The following is a 23,053-nucleotide window of genomic DNA, read 5'->3' as shown; positions in this document are numbered from 1 at the left end:
CACTTCCAGCTTAGGTGTGCAGAAGAAGAACAACAAGAAGAAGAAATATCTCGAAATATGTCGGTCAGGCCCCTTCCCTTGAGATAAATCTGCAAATATCTCGGGAACGAAGCGAGCTATGGCAAAATGTTAAGAGACCTTTTTTGTAGAGAATTAAGTTTCCTATTTTTTATGTTCTATGATATTTTTTGATCAGATGCGTAGTTCTCGAGATATATCAAGATATTTAAAAGTTCCGAAGCCGCACCAACATAATAGAGATACAGAAACACCGTGGCCCCTTTCTTTGAGATAACTCTGCACTATTGCGAGCTGCAAATGCCACTTCCAGCTTAGCTGTGCAGAGGAAGAACAACAAGAAGAAGAAGTATCTCGAAATATGTCCGTCAGGCCCGTTCCTTTGAGCTGAATCTGCAAATATCTCGGAAACGAAGCGAGCTATGGCAAAATGTTAAGAGACGTTTTTTGTAGTGAATTATGTTTCCTACAATTTATGTTCTATGATATTTTTTGATCAGAAGCGTAGTTTTCGAGATATATCGAGATATTTAAAAGTTCCGAAGCCGCACCAACATAATAGAGATACAGAAACACCATGGCTCCTTTCTTTGAGATAACTCTGCACTAGTGCGAGCCGCAAATGCCACTTCCAGCTTAGCTGTGCAGAAGAAGAACAACAAGAAGAAGAAATATCTCGAAATATGTCCGTCAGGCCAGTTCCTTTGAGCTGAATCTGCAAATATCTCGGAAACGAAGCGAGCTATGGCAAAATGTTGAGAGACGTTTTTTGTAGAAAATTATGTTTCCTACAATTTATGTTCTATGATATTTTTTGATCAGAAGCGTAGTTTTCGAGATATATCGAGATATTTAAAAGTTCCGAAGCCGCACCAACATAATAGAGATACAGAAACACCGTGGCCCCTTTCTTTGAGATAACTCTGCACTAGTGCGAGCCGCAAATGCCACTTCCAGCTTAGCTGTGCAGAAGAAGAACAACAAGAAGAAGAAATATCTCGAATTATGTCCGACAGGCCCCTTCCCTTGAGATAAATCTGCAAATATCTCGGAAACGAAGCGAGCTATGGCGAAATGTTAAGAGACCTTTTTTGTAGAGAATTAAGTTTCCTACTTTTTATCTTCTGTGATATTTTTTGATCAGATGCGTAGTTCTCGAAATATATCAAGATATTTAAAAGTTCCGAAGCCGCACCAACATAATAGAGATACAGAAACACCGTGGCCCCTTTCTTTGAGATAACTCTGCACTAGTGCGAGCCGCAAATGCCACTTCCAGCTTAGGTGTGCAGAAGAAGAACAACAAGAAGAAGAAATATCTCGAAATATGTCGGTCAGGCCCCTTCCCTTGAGATAAATCTGCAAATATCTCGGGAACGAAGCGAGCTATGGCAAAATGTTAAGAGACCTTTTTTGTAGAGAATTAAGTTTCCTATTTTTTATGTTCTATGATATTTTTTGATCAGATGCGTAGTTCTCGAGATATATCAAGATATTTAAAAGTTCCGAAGCCGCACCAACATAATAGAGATACAGAAACACCGTGGCCCCTTTCTTTGAGATAACTCTGCACTATTGCGAGCTGCAAATGCCACTTCCAGCTTAGCTGTGCAGAGGAAGAACAACAAGAAGAAGAAGTATCTCGAAATATGTCCGTCAGGCCCGTTCCTTTGAGCTGAATCTGCAAATATCTCGGAAACGAAGCGAGCTATGGCAAAATCTTAAGAGACGTTTTTTGTAGTGAATTATGTTTCCTACAATTTATGTTCTATGATATTTTTTGATCAGAAGCGTAGTTTTCGAGATATATCGAGATATTTAAAAGTTCCGAAGCCGCACCAACATAATAGAGATACAGAAACACCGTGGCTCCTTTCTTTGAGATAACTCTGCACTAGTGCGAGCCGCAAATGCCACTTCCAGCTTAGCTGTGCAGAAGAAGAACAACAAGAAGAAGAAATATCTCGAAATATGTCCGTCAGGCCAGTTCCTTTGAGCTGAATCTGCAAATATCTCGGAAACGAAGCGAGCTATGGCAAAATGTTGAGAGACGTTTTTTGTAGAAAATTATGTTTCCTACAATTTATGTTCTATGATATTTTTTGATCAGAAGCGTAGTTTTCGAGATATATCGAGATATTTAAAAGTTCCGAAGCCGCACCAACATAATAGAGATACAGAAACACCGTGGCCCCTTTCTTTGAGATAACTCTGCACTAGTGCGAGCCGCAAATGCCACTTCCAGCTTAGCTGTGCAGAAGAAGAACAACAAGAAGAAGAAATATCTCGAATTATGTCCGACAGGCCCCTTCCCTTGAGATAAATCTGCAAATATCTCGGAAACGAAGCGAGCTATGGCGAAATGTTAAGAGACCTTTTTTGTAGAGAATTAAGTTTCCTACTTTTTATCTTCTATGATATTTTTTGATCAGATGCGTAGTTCTCGAAATATATCAAGATATTTAAAAGTTCCGAAGCCGCACCAACATAATAGAGATACAGAAACACCGTGGCCCCTTTCTTTGAGATAACTCTGCACTAGTGCGAGCCGCAAATGCCACTTCCAGCTTAGGTGTGCAGAAGAAGAACAACAAGAAGAAGAAATATCTCGAAATATGTCGGTCAGGCCCCTTCCCTTGAGATAAATCTGCAAATATCTCGGGAACGAAGCGAGCTATGGCAAAATGTTAAGAGACCTTTTTTGTAGAGAATTAAGTTTCCTATTTTTTATGTTCTATGATATTTTTTGATCAGATGCGTAGTTCTCGAGATATATCAAGATATTTAAAAGTTCCGAAGCCGCACCAACATAATAGAGATACAGAAACACCGTGGCCCCTTTCTTTGAGATAACTCTGCACTATTGCGAGCTGCAAATGCCACTTCCAGCTTAGCTGTGCAGAGGAAGAACAACAAGAAGAAGAAGTATCTCGAAATATGTCCGTCAGGCCCGTTCCTTTGAGCTGAATCTGCAAATATCTCGGAAACGAAGCGAGCTATGGCAAAATGTTAAGAGACGTTTTTTGTAGTGAATTATGTTTCCTACAATTTATGTTCTATGATATTTTTTGATCAGAAGCGTAGTTTTCGAGATATATCGAGATATTTAAAAGTTCCGAAGCCGCACCAACATAATAGAGATACAGAAACACCGTGGCTCCTTTCTTTGAGATAACTCTGCACTAGTGCGAGCCGCAAATGCCACTTCCAGCTTAGCTGTGCAGAAGAAGAACAACAAGAAGAAGAAATATCTCGAAATATGTCCGTCAGGCCAGTTCCTTTGAGCTGAATCTGCAAATATCTCGGAAACGAAGCGAGCTATGGCAAAATGTTGAGAGACGTTTTTTGTAGAAAATTATGTTTCCTACAATTTATGTTCTATGATATTTTTTGATCAGAAGCGTAGTTTTCGAGATATATCGAGATATTTAAAAGTTCCGAAGCCGCACCAACATAATAGAGATACAGAAACACCGTGGCCCCTTTCTTTGAGATAACTCTGCACTAGTGCGAGCCGCAAATGCCACTTCCAGCTTAGCTGTGCAGAAGAAGAACAACAAGAAGAAGAAATATCTCGAATTATGTCCGACAGGCCCCTTCCCTTGAGATAAATCTGCAAATATCTCGGAAACGAAGCGAGCTATGGCAAAATGTTAAGAGACCTTTTTTGTAGAGAATTAAGTTTCCTACTTTTTATGTTCTATGATATTTTTTGATCAGATGCGTAGTTCTCGAGATATATCAAGATATTTAAAAGTTCCGAAGCCGCACCAACATAATAGAGATACAGAAACACCGTGGCCCCTTTCTTTGAGATAACTCTGCACTATTGCGAGCTGTAAATGCCACTTCCAGCTTAGCTGTGCAGAAGAAGAACAACAAGAAGAAGAAATATCTCGAAATATGTCCGTCAGGCCCCTTCCCTTGAGATATATCTGCAAATATCTCGGAAACGAAGCGAGCTATGGCAAAATGTTAAGAGACCTTTTTTGTAGAGAATTATGTTTCCTACAATTTAGGTTCTATGATATTTTTTGGTCAGAAGCGTAGTTTTCGAGATATATCGAGATATTTAAAAGTTCCGAAGCCGCACCAACATAATAGAGATACAGAAACACCGTGGCCCCTTTCTTTGAGATAACTCTGCACTAGTGCGAGCCGCAAATGCCACTTCCAGCTTAGCTGTGCAGAAGAAGAACAACAAGAAGAAGAAATATCTCGAAATATGTCGGTCAGGCCCCTTCCCTTGAGATAAATCTGCAAATATCTCGGGAACGAAGCGAGCTATGGCAAAATGTTAAGAGACCTTTTTTGTAGAGAATTAAGTTTCCTATTTTTTATGTTCTATGATATTTTTTGATCAGATGCGTAGTTCTCGAGATATATCAAGATATTTAAAAGTTCCGAAGCCGCACCAACATAATAGAGATACAGAAACACGGTGGCCCCTTTCTTTGAGATAACTCTGCACTATTGCGAGCTGCAAATGCCACTTCCAGCTTAGCTGTGCAGAGGAAGAACAACAAGAAGAAGAAGTATCTCGAAATATATCCGTCAGGCCCGTTCCTTTGAGCTGAATCTGCAAATATCTCGGAAACGAAGCGAGCTATGGCAAAATGTTAAGAGACGTTTTTTGTAGTGAATTATGTTTCCTACAATTTATGTTCTATGATATTTTTTGATCAGAAGCGTAGTTTTCGAGATATATCGAGATATTTAAAAGTTCCGAAGCCGCACCAACATAATAGAGATACAGAAACACCGTGGCTCCTTTCTTTGAGATAACTCTGCACTAGTGCGAGCCGCAAATGCCACTTCCAGCTTAGCTGTGCAGAAGAAGAACAACAAGAAGAAGAAATATCTCGAAATATGTCCGTCAGGCCAGTTCCTTTGAGCTGAATCTGCAAATATCTCGGAAACGAAGCGAGCTATGGCAAAATGTTAAGAGACGTTTTTTGTAGAGAATTATGTTTCCTACAATTTATGTTCTATGATATTTTTTGATCAGAAGCGTAGTTTTCGAGATATATCGAGATATTTAAAAGTTCCGAAGCCGCACCAACATAATAGAGATACAGAAACACCGTGGCCCCTTTCTTTGAGATAACTCTGCACTAGTGCGAGCCGCAAATGCCACTTCCAGCTTAGCTGTGCAGAAGAAGAACAACAAGAAGAAGAAATATCTCGAAATATGTCCGACAGGCCCCTTCCCTTGAGATAAATCTGCAAATATCTCGGAAACGAAGCGAGCTATGGCGAAATGTTAAGAGACCTTTTTTGTAGAGAATTAAGTTTCCTACTTTTTATCTTCTATGATATTTTTTGATCAGATGCGTAGTTCTCGAAATATATCAAGATATTTAAAAGTTCCGAAGCCGCACCAACATAATAGAGATACAGAAACACCGTGGCCCCTTTCTTTGAGATAACTCTGCACTATTGCGCGCTGCAAATGCCACTTCCAGCTTAGCTGTGCAGAAGAAGAACAACAAGAAGAAGAAATATCTCGAAATATGTCCGTCAGGCCCCTTCCCTTGAGATAAATCTGCAAATATCTCGGAAACGAAGCGAGCTATGGCAAAATGTTAAGAGACCTTTTTTGTAGAGAATTAAGTTTCCTACTTTTTATGTACTATGATATTTTTCGATCAGAGGCGTAGTTCTCGAGATATATCAAGATATTTAAAAGCTCCGAAGCCGCACCAACATAATAGAGATACAGAAACACCGTGGCCCCTTTCTTTGAGATAACTCTGCACGATTGCGAGCTGGAAATGCCACTTCCAGTTTAGCTGTGCAGAAGAAGAACAACAAGAAGAAGAAATATCTCGGAATATGTCCATCAGGACCCTTCCCTTGAGATAAATCTGCAAATATCTCGGAAACAAAGCGAGCTATGGCAAAATGTTAAGAGACCTTTTTTGTAGAGAATTAAGTTTCCTACTTTTTATGTTCTATGATATTTTTTGATCAGATGCGTAGTTCTCGAGATATATCAAGATATTTAAAAGTTCCGAAGCCGCACCAACATAATAGAGATACGGAAACACCGTGGCCCCTTTCTTTGAGATAACTCTGCACTATTGCGAGCTGTAAATGCCACTTCCAGCTTAGCTGTGCAGAAGAAGAACAACAAGAAGAAGAAATATCTCGAAATATGTCCGTCAGGCCCCTTCCCTTGAGATATATCTGCAAATATCTCGGAAACGAAGCGAGCTATGGCAAAATGTTAAGAGACCTTTTTTGTAGAGAATTATGTTTCCTACAATTTAGGTTCTATGATATTTTTTGGTCAGAAGCGTAGTTTTCGAGATATATCGAGATATTTAAAAGTTCCGAAGCCGCACCAACATAATAGAGATACAGAAACACCGTGGTCCCTTTCTTTGAGATAACTCTGCACTAGTGCGAGCCGCAAATGCCACTTCCAGCTTAGCTGTGCAGAAGAAGAACAACAAGAAGAAGAAATATCTCGAAATATGTCGGTCAGGCCCCTTCCCTTGAGATAAATCTGCAAATATCTCGGGAACGAAGCGAGCTGTGGCAAAATGTTAAGAGACCTTTTTTGTAGAGAATTAAGTTTCCTATTTTTTATGTTCTATGATATTTTTTGATCAGATGCGTAGTTCTCGAGATATATCAAGATATGTAAAAGTTCCGAAGCCGCACCAACATAATAGGGATACAGAAACACCGTGGCCCCTTTCTTTGAGATAACTCTGCACTATTGCGAGCTGCAAATGCCACTTCCAGCTTAGCTGTGCAGAGGAAGAACAACAAGAAGAAGAAGTATCTCGAAATATGTCCGTCAGGCCCGTTCCTTTGAGCTGAATCTGCAAATATCTCGGAAACGAAGCGAGCTATGGCAAAATGTTAAGAGACCTTTTTTGTAGAGAATTAAGTTTCCTACTTTTTATGTTCTATGATATTTTTCGATCAGAGGCGTAGTTCTCGAGATATATCAAGATATTTAAAAGTTCCGAAGCCGCACCAACATAATAGAGATACAGAAACACCGTGGCCCCTTTCTTTGAGATAACTCTGCACGATTGCGAGCTGGAAATGCCACTTCCAGTTTAGCTGTGCAGAAGAAGAACAACAAGGAGAAGAAATATCTCGAAATATGTCCATCAGGACCCTTCCCTTGAGATAAATCTGCAAATATCTCGGAAACGAAGCGAGCTATGGCAAAATGTTAAGAGACGTTTTTTGTAGTGAATTATGTTTCCTACAATTTATGTTCTATGATATTTTTTGATCAGAAGCGTAGTTTTCGAGATATATCGAGATATTTAAAAGTTCCGAAGCCGCACCAACATAATAGAGATACAGGAACACCGTGGCTCCTTTCTTTGAGATAACTCTGCACTAGTGCGAGCCGCAAATGCCACTTCCAGCTTAGCTGTGCAGAAGAAGAACAACAAGAAGAAGAAATATCTCGAAATATGTCCGTCAGGCCCCTTCCCTTGAGATAAATCTGCAAATATCTCGGAAACGAAGGGAGCTATGGCAAAATGTTAAGAGACCTTTTTTGTAGAGAATTAAGTTTCCTACTTTTTATGTTCTATGATATTTTTCGATCAGAGGCGTAGTTCTCGAGATATATCAAGATATTTAAAAGTTCCGAAGCCGCACCAACATAATAGAGATACAGAAACACCGTGGCCCCTTTCTTTGAGATAACTCTGCACGATTGCGAGCTGGAAATGCCACTTCCAGTTTAGCTGTGCAGAAGAAGAACAACAAGAAGAAGAAATATCTCGAAATATGTCCGTCAGGCCCCTTCCCTTGAGATAAATCTGCAAATATCTCGGAAACGAAGAGAGCTATGGCAAAATGTTAAGAGACCTTTTTTGAGGAGAATTAAGTTTCCTACTTTTCATGTTCTACGATATTTTTTGATCAGATGCGTAGTTCTCGAGATATATCAAGATATTTAAAAGTTCCGAAGCAGCACCAACATAATAGAGATACAGAAACACCGTGGCCCCTTTCTTTGAGATAACTCTGCACTATTGCGAGCTGTAAATGCCACTTCCAGCTTAGCTGTGCAGAAGAAGAACAACAAGAAGAAGAAATATCTCGAAATATGTCCGGCAGGCCCCTTCCCTTGAGATAAATCTGCAAATATCTCGGAAACGAAGCGAGCTATGGCGAAATGTTAAGAGACCTTTTTTGTAGAGAATTAAGTTTCCTACTTTTTATCTTCTATGATATTTTTTGATCAGATGCGTAGTTCTCGAAATATATCAAGATATTTAAAAGTTCCGAAGCCGCACCAACATAATAGAGATACAGAAACACCGTGGCCCCTTTCTTTGAGATAACTCTGCACTATTGCGCGCTGCAAATGCCACTTCCAGCTTAGCTGTGCAGAAGAAGAACAACAAGAAGAAGAAATATCTCGAAATATGTCCGTCAGGACCCTTCCCTTGAGATAAATCTGCAAATATCTCGGAAACGAAACGAGCTATGGCAAAATGTTAAGAGACCTTTTTTGTAGAGAATTAAGTTTCCTATTTTTTATGTTCTATGATATTTTTTGATCAGATGCGTAGTTCTCGAGATATATCAAGATATGTAAAAGTCCCGAAGCCGCACCAACATAATAGAGATACAGAAACACCGTGGCCCCTTTCTTTGAGATAACTCTGCACTATTGCGAGCTGTAAATGCCACTTCCAGCTTAGCTGTGCAGAAGAAGAACAACAAGAAGAAGAAATATCTCGAAATATGTCCGGCAGGCCCCTTCACTTGAGATATATCTGCAAATATCTCGGAAACGAAGCGAGCTATGGCAAAATGTGTAGATACCTTTTTTGTAGAGAATTATGTTTCCTACAATTTATGTTCTATGATATTTTTTGATCAGATGCGTAGTTCTCGAGATATATCAAGATATTTAAAAGTTCCGAAGCCGCACCAACATAATAGAGATACAGAAACACCGTGGCCCCTTTCTTTGAGATAACTCTGCACTATTGCGAGCTGAAAATGCCACTTCCAGCTTAGCTGTGCAGAGGAAGAACAACAAGAAGAAGAAATATCTCGAAATATGTCCGTCAGGCCAGTTCCTTTGAGCTGAATCTGCAAATATCTCGGAAACGAAGCGAGCTATGGCGAAATGTTAAGAGACCTTTTTTGTAGAGAATTAAGTTTCCTACTTTTTATCTTCTATGATATTTTTTGATCAGATGCGTAGTTCTCGAAATATATCAAGATATTTAAAAGTTCCGAAGCCGCACCAACATAATAGAGATACAGAAACACCGTGGCCCCTTTCTTTGAGATAACTCTGCACTATTGCGCGCTGCAAATGCCACTTCCAGCTTAGCTGTGCAGAAGAAGAACAACAAGAAGAAGAAATATCTCGAAATATGTCCGTCAGGCCCCTTCCCTTGAGATAAATCTGCAAATATCTCGGAAACGAAGCGAGCTATGGCAAAATGTTAAGAGACCTTTTTTGTAGAGAATTAAGTTTCCTACTTTTTATGTACTATGATATTTTTCGATCAGAGGCGTAGTTCTCGAGATATATCAAGATATTTAAAAGCTCCGAAGCCGCACCAACATAATAGAGATACAGAAACACCGTGGCCCCTTTCTTTGAGATAACTCTGCACGATTGCGAGCTGGAAATGCCACTTCCAGTTTAGCTGTGCAGAAGAAGAACAACGAGAAGAAGAAATATCTCGAAATATGTCCATCAGGACCCTTCCCTTGAGATAAATCTGCAAATATCTCGGAAACGAAGCGAGCTATGGCAAAATGTTAAGAGACCTTTTTTGTAGAGAATTAGGTTTCCTACTTTTTATGTTCTATGATATTTTTTGATCAGATGCGTAGTTCTCGAGTTATATCAAGATATTTAAAAGTGCCGAAGCCGCACCAACATAATAGAGATACAGAAACACCGTGGCCCCTTTCTTTGAGATAACTCTGCACTATTGCGAGCTGTAAATGCCACTTCCAGCTTAGCTGTGCAGAAGAAGAACAACAAGAAGAAGAAATATCTCGAAATATGTCCGTCAGGCCCCTTCCCTTGAGATATATCTGCAAATATCTCGGAAACGAAGCGAGCTATGGCAAAATGTTAAGAGACCTTTCTTGTAGAGAATTAAGTTTCCTACTTTTTATGTACTATGATATTTTTTGATCAGATGCGTAGTTCTCGAGATATATCAAGATATTTAAAAGTTCCGAAGCCGCACCAACATAATAGAGATACAGAAACACCGTGGCCCCTTTCTTTGAGATAACTCTGCACTATTGCGAGCTGGAAATGCCACTTCCAGCTTAGCTGTGCAGAAGAAGAACAACAAGAAGAAGAAATATCTCGAAATATGTCCGTCAGGCCCCTTCCCTTGAGATAAATCTGCAAATATCTCGGAAACGAAGCGAGCTATGGCAAAATTTTAAGAGACCTTTTTTGTAGAGAATTATGTTTCCTACAATTTACGTTCTCTGATATTTTTTGATCAGAAGCGTAGTTTTCGAGATATATCGAGATATTTAAAAGTTCCGAAGCCGCACCAACATAATAGAGATACAGAAACACCGTGGCCCCTTTCTTTGAGATAACTCTGCACTATTGCGACCTGCAAATGCCACTTCCAGCTTAGCTGTGCAGAAGAAGAACAACAAGAAGAAGAAATATCTCGAAATATGTCCCTCAGGCCCCTTCCCTTGAGATAAATCTGCAAATATCTCGGAAACCAAGCGAGCTATGGCAAAATGTTAAGAGACCTTATTTGTAGAGAATTAAGTTTCCTACTTTTTATGTTCTACGATATTTTTTGATCAGATGCGTAGTTCTCGAGATATATCAAGATATTTAAAAGGTCCGAAGCCGCACCAACATAATAGAGATACAGAAACACCGTGGCCCCTTTCTTTGAGATAACTCTGGACTATTGCGAGCTGCAAATGCCACTTCCAGCTTAGCTGTGCAGAAGAAGAACAACAAGAAGAAGAAATATCTCGAAATATGTCCGTCAGGCCCCTTCCCTTGAGATAAATCTGCAATTATTTCGGAAATGAAGCGAGCTATGGCAAAATCTTAAGAGACCTTTTTTGTAGAGAATTATGTTTCCTACAATTTACGTTCTCTGATATTTTTTGATCAGAAGCGTAGTTTTCGAGATATATCGAGATATTTAAAAGTTCCGAAGCCGCACCAACATAATAGAGATACAGAAACACCGTGGCCCCTTTCTTTGAGATAACCCTGCACTACTGCGAGCTGGAAATGCCACTTCCAGTTTAGCTGTGCAGAAGAAGAACAACAAGAAGAAGAAACATCTCGAAATATGTCCATCAGGACCCTTCCCTTGAGATAAATCTGCAAATATCTCGGAAACGAAGCGAGCTATGGCAAAATGTTAAGAGACCTTTTTTGTATAGAATTATGTTTCCTACAATTTATGTTCTATGATATTTTTTGATCAGAAGCGTAGTTTTCGAGATATATCGAGATATTTAAAAGTTCCGAAGCCGCACCAACATAATAGAGATACAGAAACACCGTGGCCCCTTTCTTTGGGATAACTCTGCACTATTGCGAGCTGGAAATGCCACTTCCAGTTTAGCTGTGCAGAAGAAGAACAACAAGAAGAAGAAATATCTCGAAATATGTCCGTCAGGACCCTTCCCTTGAGATAAATCTGCAAATATCTCGGAAACGAAGCGAGCTATTGCAAAACGTTAAGAGACCTTTTTTGTAGAGAATTAAGTTTCCTACTTTTTATGTTGTATGATATTTTTTGATCAGATGCGTAGTTCTCGAGATATATCAAGATATTTAAAAGCTCCGAAGCTGCACCAACATAATAGAGGTACAGAAACACCCTGGCCCCTTTCTTTGAGATAACTCTGCACTATTGCGAGCTGCAAATGCCACTTCCAGCTTAGCTGTGCAGAAGAAGAACAACAAGAATAAGAAATATTTCGAAATATGTCCGTCAGGCCCCTTCCCTTGAGATAAATCTGCAAATATCTCGGAAACGAAGCGAGCTACGGCAAAATGTTAAGAGACCTTTTTTGTAGAAAATTAGGTTTCCTACTTTTTGTGTTCTAGGATATTTTTTGATCAGATGCGTAGTTCTCGAGATATATCAAGATATTTAAAAGTTCCGAAGCCGCACCAACATAATAGAGATACAGAAACACCGTGGCCCCTTTCTTTGCGATAACTCTGCACTATTGCGAGCTGCAAATGCCACTTCCAGCTTAGCTGTGCAGAAGAAGAACAACAAGAAGAAGAAATATCTCGAAATATGTCCGTCAGGCCCCTTCCCTTGAGATAAATCTGCAAATACCTCGGAAACCAAGCGAGCTATGGCAAAATGTTAAGAGACCTTTTTTGTAGAGAATTAAGTTTCCTACTTTTTATGTTCTATGATATTTTTCGATCGGAGGCGTAGTTTTCGAGATATATCGAGATATTTAAAAGTTCCGAAGCCGCACCAACATAATAGAGATACAGAAACACCGTGGCCCCTTTCTTTGAGATAACTCTGCACTACTGCGAGCTGGAAATGCCACTTCCAGTTTAGCTGTGCAGAAGAAGAACAACAAGAAGAAGAAACATCTCGAAATATGTCCATCAGGACCCTTCCCTTGAGATAAATCTGCAAATATCTCGGAAACGAAGCGAGCTATGGCAAAATGTTAAGAGACCTTTTTTGTAGAGAATTATGTTTCCTACAATTTATGTTCTATGATATTTTTTGATCAGAAGCGTAGTTTTCGAGATATATCGAGATATTTAAAAGTTCCGAAGCCGCACCAACATAATAGAGATACAGAAACACCGTGGCCCCTTTCTTTGGGATAACTCTGCACTATTGCGAGCTGGAAATGCCACTTCCAGTTTAGCTGTGCAGAAGAAGAACAACAAGAAGAAGAAATATCTCGAAATATGTCCGTCAGGACCCTTCCCTTGAGATAAATCTGCAAATATCTCGGAAACGAAGCGAGCTATTGCAAAACGTTAAGAGACCTTTTTTGTAGAGAATTAAGTTTCCTACTTTTTATGTTGTATGATATTTTTTGATCAGATGCGTAGTTCTCGAGATATATCAAGATATTTAAAAGCTCCGAAGCTGCACCAACATAATAGAGGTACAGAAACACCGTGGCCCCTTTCTTTGAGATAACTCTGCACTATTGCGAGCTGCAAATGCCACTTCCAGCTTAGCTGTGCAGAAGAAGAACGACAAGAATAAGAAATATTTCGAAATATGTCCGTCAGGCCCCTTCCCTTGAGATAAATCTGCAAATATCTCGGAAACGAAGCGAGCTATGGCAAAATGTTAAGAGACCTTTTTTGTAGAGAATTATGTTTCCTACAATTTATGTTCTATGATATTTTTTGATCAGAAGCGTAGTTTTCGAGATATATCGAGATATTTAAAAGTTCCGAAGCCGCACCAACATAATAGAGATACAGAAACACCGTGGCCCCTTACTTTGGGGTAACTCTGCACAATTGCGTGCTGCAAATGCCACTTCCAGTTTAGCTGTGCAGAAGAAGAACAACAAGAAGAAGAAACATCTCGAAATATGTCCATCAGGACCCTTCCCTTGAGATAAATCTGCAAATATCTCGGAAACGAAGCGAGCTATGGCAAAATGTTAAGAGACCTTTTTTGTAGAGAATTAAGTTTCCTACTTTTTATGTTCTACGATATTTTTTGATCAGATGCGTAGTTCTCGAGATATATCAAGATATTTAAAAGTTCCGAAGCTGCACCAACATAATAGAGGTACAGAAACACCGTGGCCTCTTTCTTTGAGATAACTCTGCACTATTGCGAGCTGCAAATGCCACTTCCAGCTTAGCTGTGCAGAAGAGGAACAACAAGAAGAAAAAATATCTCGGAATATGTCCGTTAGGCCCCTTCCCTTGAGATAAATCTGCAAATATCTCGGAAACGAAGCGAGCTATGGCAAAATGTTAACAGACTTTTTTGTAGAGAATTAAGTTTCCTACTTTTTATGTTCTATGATATTTTTCGATGAGATGCGTAGTTCTCGAGATATATCAAGATATTTAAAAGCTCCGAAGCTGCACCAACATAATAGAGGTACAGAAACACCGTGGCCCCTTTCTTTGAGATAACTCTGCACTATTGCGAGCTGCAAATGCCACTTCGAGCTTAGCTGTGCAGAAGAAGAACAACAAGAAGAAGAAATATCTCGAAATATGTCCGTCGGCCCCTTCCCTTGAGATAAATCTGCAAATATCTCGGAAACGAAGCGAGCTATGGCAAAATGTTAAGAGACCTTTTTTGTAGAGAATTCAGTTTCCTACTTTTTATGTTCTATGATATTTTTCGATCAGATGCGTAGTTCTCGAGATATATCAAGATATTTAAAAGCTCCGAAGCTGCACCAACATAATAGAGGTACAGAAACACCGTGGCCCCTTTCTTTGAGATAACTCTGCACTATTGCGAGCTGCAAATGCCACTTCGAGCTTAGCTGTGCAGAAGAAGAACAACAAGAAGAAGAAATATCTCGAAATATGTCCGTCGGCCCCTTCCCTTGAGATAAATCTGCAAATATCTCGGAAACGAAGCGAGCTATGGCAAAATGTTAAGAGACCTTTTTCGTAGAGAATTAAGTTTCCTACTTTTTATGTTGTATGATATTTTTTGATCAGATGCGTAGTTCTCGAGATATATCAAGATATTTAAAAGCTCCGAAGCTGCACCAACATAATAGAGGTACAGAAACACCGTGGCCCCTTTCTTTGAGATAACTCTGCACTATTGCGAGCTGCAAATGCCACTTCCAGCTTAGCTGTGCAGAAGAAGAACGACAAGAATAAGAAATATTTCGAAATATGTCCGTCAGGCCCCTTCCCTTGAGATAAATCTGCAAATATCTCGGAAACGAAGCGAGCTACGGCAAAATGTTAAGAGACCTTTTTTGTAGAAAATTAGGTTTCCTACTTTTTATGTTCTAGGATATTTTTTGATCAGATGCGTAGTTCTCGAGATATATCAAGATATTTAAAAGTTCCGAAGCCGCACCAACATAATAGAGATACAGAAACACCGTGGCCCCTTTCTTTGAGATAACTCTGCACTATTGCGAGCTGTAAATGCCACTTCCAGCTTAGCTGTGCAGAAGAAGAACAACAAGAAGAAGAAATATCTCGAAATATGTCCGTTAGGCCCCTTCCCTTGAGATAAATCTGCAAATATCTCGGAAACGAAGCGAGCTATGGCAAAATGTTAAGAGACCTTTTTTGTTGAGAATTAAGTTTCCTACTTTTTATGTTCTATGATATTTTTCGATCAGAGGCGTAGTTCTCGAGATATATCAAGATATTTAAAAGTTCCGAAGCCGCACCAACATAATAGAGATACAGAAACACCGTGGCCCCTTTCTTTGAGATAACTCTGCACGATTGCGAGCTGGAAATGCCACTTCCAGTTTAGCTGTGCAGAAGAAGAACAACAAGAAGAAGAAATATCTCGAAATATGTCCATCAGGACCCTTCCCTTGAGATAAATCGGCAAGTATCTCGGAAACGAAGCGAGCTATGGCAAAATGTTAAGAGACCTTTTTTGTAGAGAATTATGTTTCCTACAATTTATGTTCTATGATATTTTTTGATCAGAAGCGTAGTTTTCGAGACATATCGAGATATTTAAAAGTTCCGAAGCCGCACCAACATAATAGAGATACAGAAACACCGTGGCCCCTTTCTTTCAGATAACTATGCACTATTGCGAGCTGTAAATGCCACTTCCAGCTTAGCTGTGCAGAAGACGAACAACAAGAAGAAGAAATATCTCGAAATATGTCCGTCAGGCCCCTTCCCTTGAGATATATCTGCAAATATCTCGGAAACGAAGCGAGCTATGGCAAACTGTTAAGAGACCTTTTTTGTAGAGAATTAAGTTTCCTACTTTTTATGTTCTACGATATTTTTTGATCAGATGCGTAGTTCTCGAGATATATCAAGATATTTAAAAGTTCCGAAGCTGCACCAACATAATAGAGGTACAGAAACACCGTGGCCTCTTTCTTTGAGATAACTCTGCACTATTGCGAGCTGCAAATGCCACTTCCAGCTTAGCTGTGCAGAAGAGGAACAACAAGAAGAAAAAATATCTCGGAATATGTCCGTTAGGCCCCTTCCCTTGAGATAAATCTGCAAATATCTCGGAAACGAAGCGAGCTATGGCAAAATGTTAACAGACTTTTTTGTAGAGAATTAAGTTTCCTACTTTTTATGTTCTATGATATTTTTCGATGAGATGCGTAGTTCTCGAGATATATCAAGATATTTAAAAGCTCCGAAGCTGCACCAACATAATAGAGGTACAGAAACACCGTGGCCCCTTTCTTTGAGATAACTCTGCACTATTGCGAGCTGCAAATGCCACTTCGAGCTTAGCTGTGCAGAAGAAGAACAACAAGAAGAAGAAATATCTCGAAATATGTCCGTCGGCCCCTTCCCTTGAGATAAATCTGCAAATATCTCGGAAACGAAGCGAGCTATGGCAAAATGTTAAGAGACCTTTTTTGTAGAGAATTCAGTTTCCTACTTTTTATGTTCTATGATATTTTTCGATCAGATGCGTAGTTCTCGAGATATATCAAGATATTTAAAAGCTCCGAAGCTGCACCAACATAATAGAGGTACAGAAACACCGTGGCCCCTTTCTTTGAGATAACTCTGCACTATTGCGAGCTGCAAATGCCACTTCGAGCTTAGCTGTGCAGAAGAAGAACAACAAGAAGAAGAAATATCTCGAAATATGTCCGTCAGGCCCCTTCCCTTGAGATAAATCTGCAAATACCTCGGAAACCAAGCGAGCTATGGCAAAATGTTAAGAGACCTTTTTCGTAGAGAATTATGTTTCCTACAATTTATGTTCTATGATATTTTTTGATCAGATGCGTAGTTCTCGAGATATATCAAGATATTTAAAAGTTTCCAAGCCGCACCAACATAATAGAGATACAGAAACACCGTGGCCCCTTTCTTTGCGATAACTCTGCACTATTGCGAGCTGCAAATGCCACTTCCAGCTTAGCTGTGCAGAAGAAGAACAACAAGAAGAAGAAATATCTCGAAATATGTCCGTCAGGCCCCTTCCCTTGAGATAAATCTGCAAATACCTCGGAAACCAAGCGAGCTATGGCAAAATGTTAAGAGACCTTTTTTGTAGAGAATTACGTTTCCTACTTTTTATGTTCTATGATATTTTTCGATCAGAGGCGTAGTTTTCGAGATATATCGAGATATTTAAAAGTTCCGAAGCCGCACCAACATAATAGAGATACAGAAACACCGTGGCCCCTTTCTTTAAAATAACTCTGCACTACTGCGAGCTGGAAATGCCACTTCCAGTTTAGCTGTGCAGAAGAAGAACAACAAGAAGAAGAAACATCTCGAAATATGTCCATCAGGACCCTTCCCTTGAGATAAATCTGCAAATATCTCGGAAACGAAGCGAGCTATGGCAAAATGTTAAGAGACCTTTTTTGTAGAGAATTATGTTTCCTACAATTTATGTTCTATGATATTTTTTGATCAGAAGCGTAGTTTTCGAGATATATCGAGATATTTAAAAGTTCCGAAGCCGCACCAACATAATAGAGATACAGAAACACCGTGGCCCCTTTCTTTGGGATAACTCTGCACTATTGCGAGCTGGAAATGCCACTTCCAGTTTAGCTGTGCAGAAGAAGAACAACAAGAAGAAGAAATATCTCGAAATATGTCCGTCAGGACCCTTCCCTTGAGATAAATCTGCAAATATCTCGGAAACGAAGCGAGCTATTGCAAAACGTTAAGAGACCTTTTTTGTAGAGAATTAAGTTTACTACTTTTTATGTTCTATGATATTTTTTGATCAGATGCGTAGTTCTCGAGATATATCAAGATATTTAAAAGCTCCGAAGCTGCACCAACATAATAGAGGTACAGAAACACCGTGGCCCCTTTCTTTGAGATAACTCTGCACTATTGCGAGCTGCAAATGCCACTTCGAGCTTAGCTGTGCAGAAGAAGAACAACAAGAAGAAGAAATATCTCGAAATATGTCCGTCGGCCCCTTCCCTTGAGATAAATCTGCAAATATCTCGGAAACGAAGCGAGCTATGGCAAAATGTTAAGAGACCTTTTTTGTAGAGAATTCAGTTTCCTACTTTTTATGTTCTATGATATTTTTCGATCAGAGGCGTAGTTCTCGAGATATATCAAGATATTTAAAAGTTCCGAAGCCGCACCAACATAATAGAGATACAGAAACACCGTGGCCCCTTTCTTTGAGATAACTCTGCACGATTGCGAGCTGGAAATGCCACTTCCAGTTTAGCTGTGCAGAAGAAGAACAACAAGGAGAAGAAATATCTCGAAATATGTCCATCAGGACCCTTCCCTTGAGATAAATCTGCAAATATCTCGGAAACGAAGCGAGCTATGGCAAAATGTTAAGAGACGTTTTTTGTAGTGAATTATGTTTCCTACAATTTATGTTCTATGATATTTTTTGATCAGAAGCGTAGTTTTCGAGATATATCGAGATATTTAAAAGTTCCGAAGCCGCACCAACATAATAGAGATACAGAAACACCGTGGCTCCTTTCTTTGAGATAACTCTGCACTAGTGCGAGCCGCAAATGCCACTTCCAGCTTAGCTGTGCAGAAGAAGAACAACAAGAAGAAGAAATATCTCGAAATATGTCCGTCAGGCCCCTTCCCTTGAGATAAATCTGCAAATATCTCGGAAACGAAGCGAGCTATGGCAAAATGTTAAGAGACCTTTTTTGTAGAGAATTAAGTTTCCTACTTTTTATGTTCTATGATATTTTTCGATCAGAGGCGTAGTTCTCGAGATATATCAAGATATTTAAAAGTTCCGAAGCCGCACCAACATAATAGAGATACAGAAACACCGTGGCCCCTTTCTTTGAGATAACTCTGCACGATTGCGAGCTGGAAATGCCACTTCCAGTTTAGCTGTGCAGAAGAAGAACAACAAGAAGAAGAAATATCTCGAAATATGTCCGTCAGGCCCCTTCCCTTGAGATAAATCTGCAAATATCTCGGAAACGAAGAGAGCTATGGCAAAATGTTAAGAGACCTTTTTTGAGGAGAATTAAGTTTCCTACTTTTCATGTTCTACGATATTTTTTGACCAGATGCGTAGTTCTCGAGATATATCAAGATATTTAAAAGTTCCGAAGCAGCACCAACATAATAGAGATACAGAAACACCGTGGCCCCTTTCTTTGAGATAACTCTGCACTATTGCGAGCTGTAAATGCCACTTCCAGCTTAGCTGTGCAGAAGAAGAACAACAAGAAGAAGAAATATCTCGAAATATGTCCGGCAGGCCCCTTCACTTGAGATATATCTGCAAATATCTCGGAAACGAAGCGAGCTATGGCAAAATGTGTAGATACCTTTTTTGTAGAGAATTATGTTTCCTACAATTTATGTTCTATGATATTTTTTGATCAGATGCGTAGTTCTCGAGATATATCAAGATATTTAAAAGTTCCGAAGCCGCACCAACATAATAGAGATACAGAAACACCGTGGCCCCTTTCTTTGAGATAACTCTGCACTATTGCGAGCTGAAAATGCCACTTCCAGCTTAGCTGTGCAGAGGAAGAACAACAAGAAGAAGAAATATCTCGAAATATGTCCGTCAGGCCAGTTCCTTTGAGCTGAATCTGCAAATATCTCGGAAACGAAGCGAGCTATGGCGAAATGTTAAGAGACCTTTTTTGTAGAGAATTAAGTTTCCTACTTTTTATCTTCTATGATATTTTTTGATCAGATGCGTAGTTCTCGAAATATATCAAGATATTTAAAAGTTCCGAAGCCGCACCAACATAATAGAGATACAGAAACACCGTGGCCCCTTTCTTTGAGATAACTCTGCACTATTGCGCGCTGCAAATGCCACTTCCAGCTTAGCTGTGCAGAAGAAGAACAACAAGAAGAAGAAATATCTCGAAATATGTCCGTCAGGCCCCTTCCCTTGAGATAAATCTGCAAATATCTCGGAAACGAAGCGAGCTATGGCAAAATGTTAAGAGACCTTTTTTGTAGAGAATTAAGTTTCCTACTTTTTATGTTCTATGATATTTTTTGATCAGATGCGTAGTTCTCGAGATATATTAAGATATTTAAAAGTTCCGAAGCTGCACCAACATAATAGAGGTACAGAAACACCGTGGCCTCTTTCTTTGAGATAACTCTGCACTATTGCGAGCTGCAAATGCCACTTCCAGCTTAGCTGTGCAGAAGAGGAACAACAAGAAGAAGAAGTATCTCGAAATATGTCCGTCAGGCCCCTTCCCTTGAGATAAATCTGCAAATATCTCGGAAACGAAGAGAGCTATGGCAAAATGTTAAGAGACCTTTTTTGTAGAGAATTAAGGTTCCTACTTTTTATGTTCTATGATATTTTTTGATCAGATGCGTAGTTCTCGAGATATATCAAGATATTTAAAAGTTCCGAAGCCGCACCAACATAATAGAGATACAGAAACACCGTGGCCCCTTTCTTTGAGATAACTCTGCACTATTGCGAGCTGCAAATGCCACTTCCAGCTTAGCTGTGCAGAAGAAGAAGTATCTCGAAATATGTCCGTCAGGCCCCTAGCCTTGAGATAAATCTGCAAATATCTCGGAAACGAAGAGAGCTATGGCAAAATGTTAAGAGACCTTTTTTGTAGAGAATTAAGTTTCCTACTTTTTATGTTCTATGATATTTTTTGATCAGATGCGTAGTTCTCGAGATATATCAAGATATTTAAAAGTTCCGAAGCCGCACCAACATAATAGAGATACAGAAACACCGTGGCCCCTTTCTTTGAGCTAACTCTGCACTAGTGCGAGCCGCAAATGCCACTTCCAGCTTAGCTGTGCAGAAGAAGAACAACAAGAAGAAGAAATATCTCGAAATATGTCCGTCAGGCCCCTTCCCTTGAGATAAATCTGCAAATATCTCGGAAACGAAGCGAGCTATGGCAAAATGTTAAGAGACCTTTTTTGTAGAGAATTATGTTTCCTACTTTTTATGTTCTATGATATTTTTTGATCAGATGCGCAGTTCTCGAGATATATCAAGATATTTAAAAGTTCCGAAGCCGCACCAACATAATAGAGATACAGAAACACCGTGGCCCCTTTCTTTGAGATAACTCTGCACTATTGCGAGCTGCAAATGCCACTTCCAGCTTAGCTGTGCAGAAGAAGAACAACAAGAAGAAGAAATATCTCGAAATATGTCCGTTAGGCCCCTTCCCTTGAGATAAATCTGCAAATATCTCGGAAACGAAGCGAGCTATGGCAAAATGTTAAGAGACCTTTTTTGTAGAGAATTAAGTTTCCTACTTTTTATGTTCTATGATATTTTTTGATCAGATGCGTAGTTCTCGAGATATTTTAAGATATTTAAAAGTTCCGCAGCCGCACCAACATAATAGAGGTACAGAAACACCGTGGCCCCTTTCTTTGAGATAACTCTGCACTATTGCGAGCTGTAAATGCCACTTCCAGCTTAGCTGTGCAGAAGAAGAACAACAAGAAGAAGAAATATCTCGAAATATGTCCGTCAGGCCCCTGCCCTTGAGATATATCTGCAAATATCTCGGAAACGAAGCGAGCTATGGCAAAATGTTAAGAGACCTTTTTTGTAGAGAATTAAGTTTCCTACTTTTTATGTTCTATGATATTTTTTGATCAGATGCGCAGTTCTCGAGATATATCAAGATATTTAAAAGTTCCGAAGCCGCACCAACATAATAGAGATACAGAAACACCGTGGCCCCTTTCTTTGAGATAACTCTGCACTATTGCGAGCTGCAAATGCCACTTCCAGCTTAGCTGTGCAGAAGAAGAACAACAAGAAGAAGAAATATCTCGAAATATGTCCGTCAGGCCCCTTCCCTTGAGATAAATCTGGAAATATCTCGGAAACGAAGAGAGCTATGGCAAAATGTTAAGAGACCTTTTTTGTAGAGAATTAAGTTTCCTACTTTTTACGTTCTATGACATTTTTTGATCAGATGCGTAGTTCTCGAGATATATCAAGATATTTAAAAGTTCCGAAGCCGCACCAACATAATAGAGATACAGAAACACCGTGGCCCCTTTCTTTGAGATAACTCTGCACTATTGCGAGCTGTAAATGCCACTTCCAGCTTAGCTGTGCAGAAGAAGAACAACAAGAAGAAGAAATATCTCGAAATATGTCCGTCAGGCCCCTGCCCTTGAGATATATCTGCAAATATCTCGGAAACGAAGCGAGCTATGGCAAAATGTTAAGAGACCTTTTTTGTAGAGAATTAAGTTTCCTACTTTTTATGTTCTATGATATTTTTTGATCAGATGCGCAGTTCTCGAGATATATCAAGATATTTAAAAGTTCCGAAGCCGCACCAACATAATAGAGATACAGAAACACCGTGGCCCCTTTCTTTGAGATAACTCTGCACTATTGCGAGCTGCAAATGCCACTTCCAGCTTAGCTGTGCAGAAGAAGAACAACAAGAAGAAGAAATATCTCGAAATATGTCCGTCAGGCCCCTTCCCTTGAGATAAATCTGGAAATATCTCGGAAACGAAGAGAGCTATGGCAAAATGTTAAGAGACCTTTTTTGTAGAGAATTAAGTTTCCTACTTTTTACGTTCTATGACATTTTTTGATCAGATGCGTAGTTCTCGAGATATATCAAGATATTTAAAAGTTCCGAAGCCGCACCAACATAATAGAGATACAGAAACACCGTGGTCCCTTTCTTTGAGATAACTCTGTACTATTGCGAGCTGTAAATGCCACTTCCAGCTTAGCTGTGCAGAAGAAGAACAACAAGAAGAAGAAATATCTCGAAATATGTCCGTCAGGCCCCTTCCCTTGAGATATATCTGCAAATATCTCGGAAACGAAGCGAGCTATGGCAAAATGTTAAGAGACCTTTCTTGTAGAGAATTAAGTTTCCTACTTTTTATGTACTATGATATTTTTTGATCAGATGCGTAGTTCTCGAG

The sequence above is a fragment of the Osmia lignaria genome, unplaced genomic scaffold, assembly GCF_051020975.1.
Source record: "Osmia lignaria lignaria isolate PbOS001 unplaced genomic scaffold, iyOsmLign1 scaffold0005, whole genome shotgun sequence".
NCBI classification, from domain to species: Eukaryota; Metazoa; Arthropoda; class Insecta; order Hymenoptera; family Megachilidae; genus Osmia; species Osmia lignaria.
Note: the sequence above shows the minus strand (reverse complement) of the source record.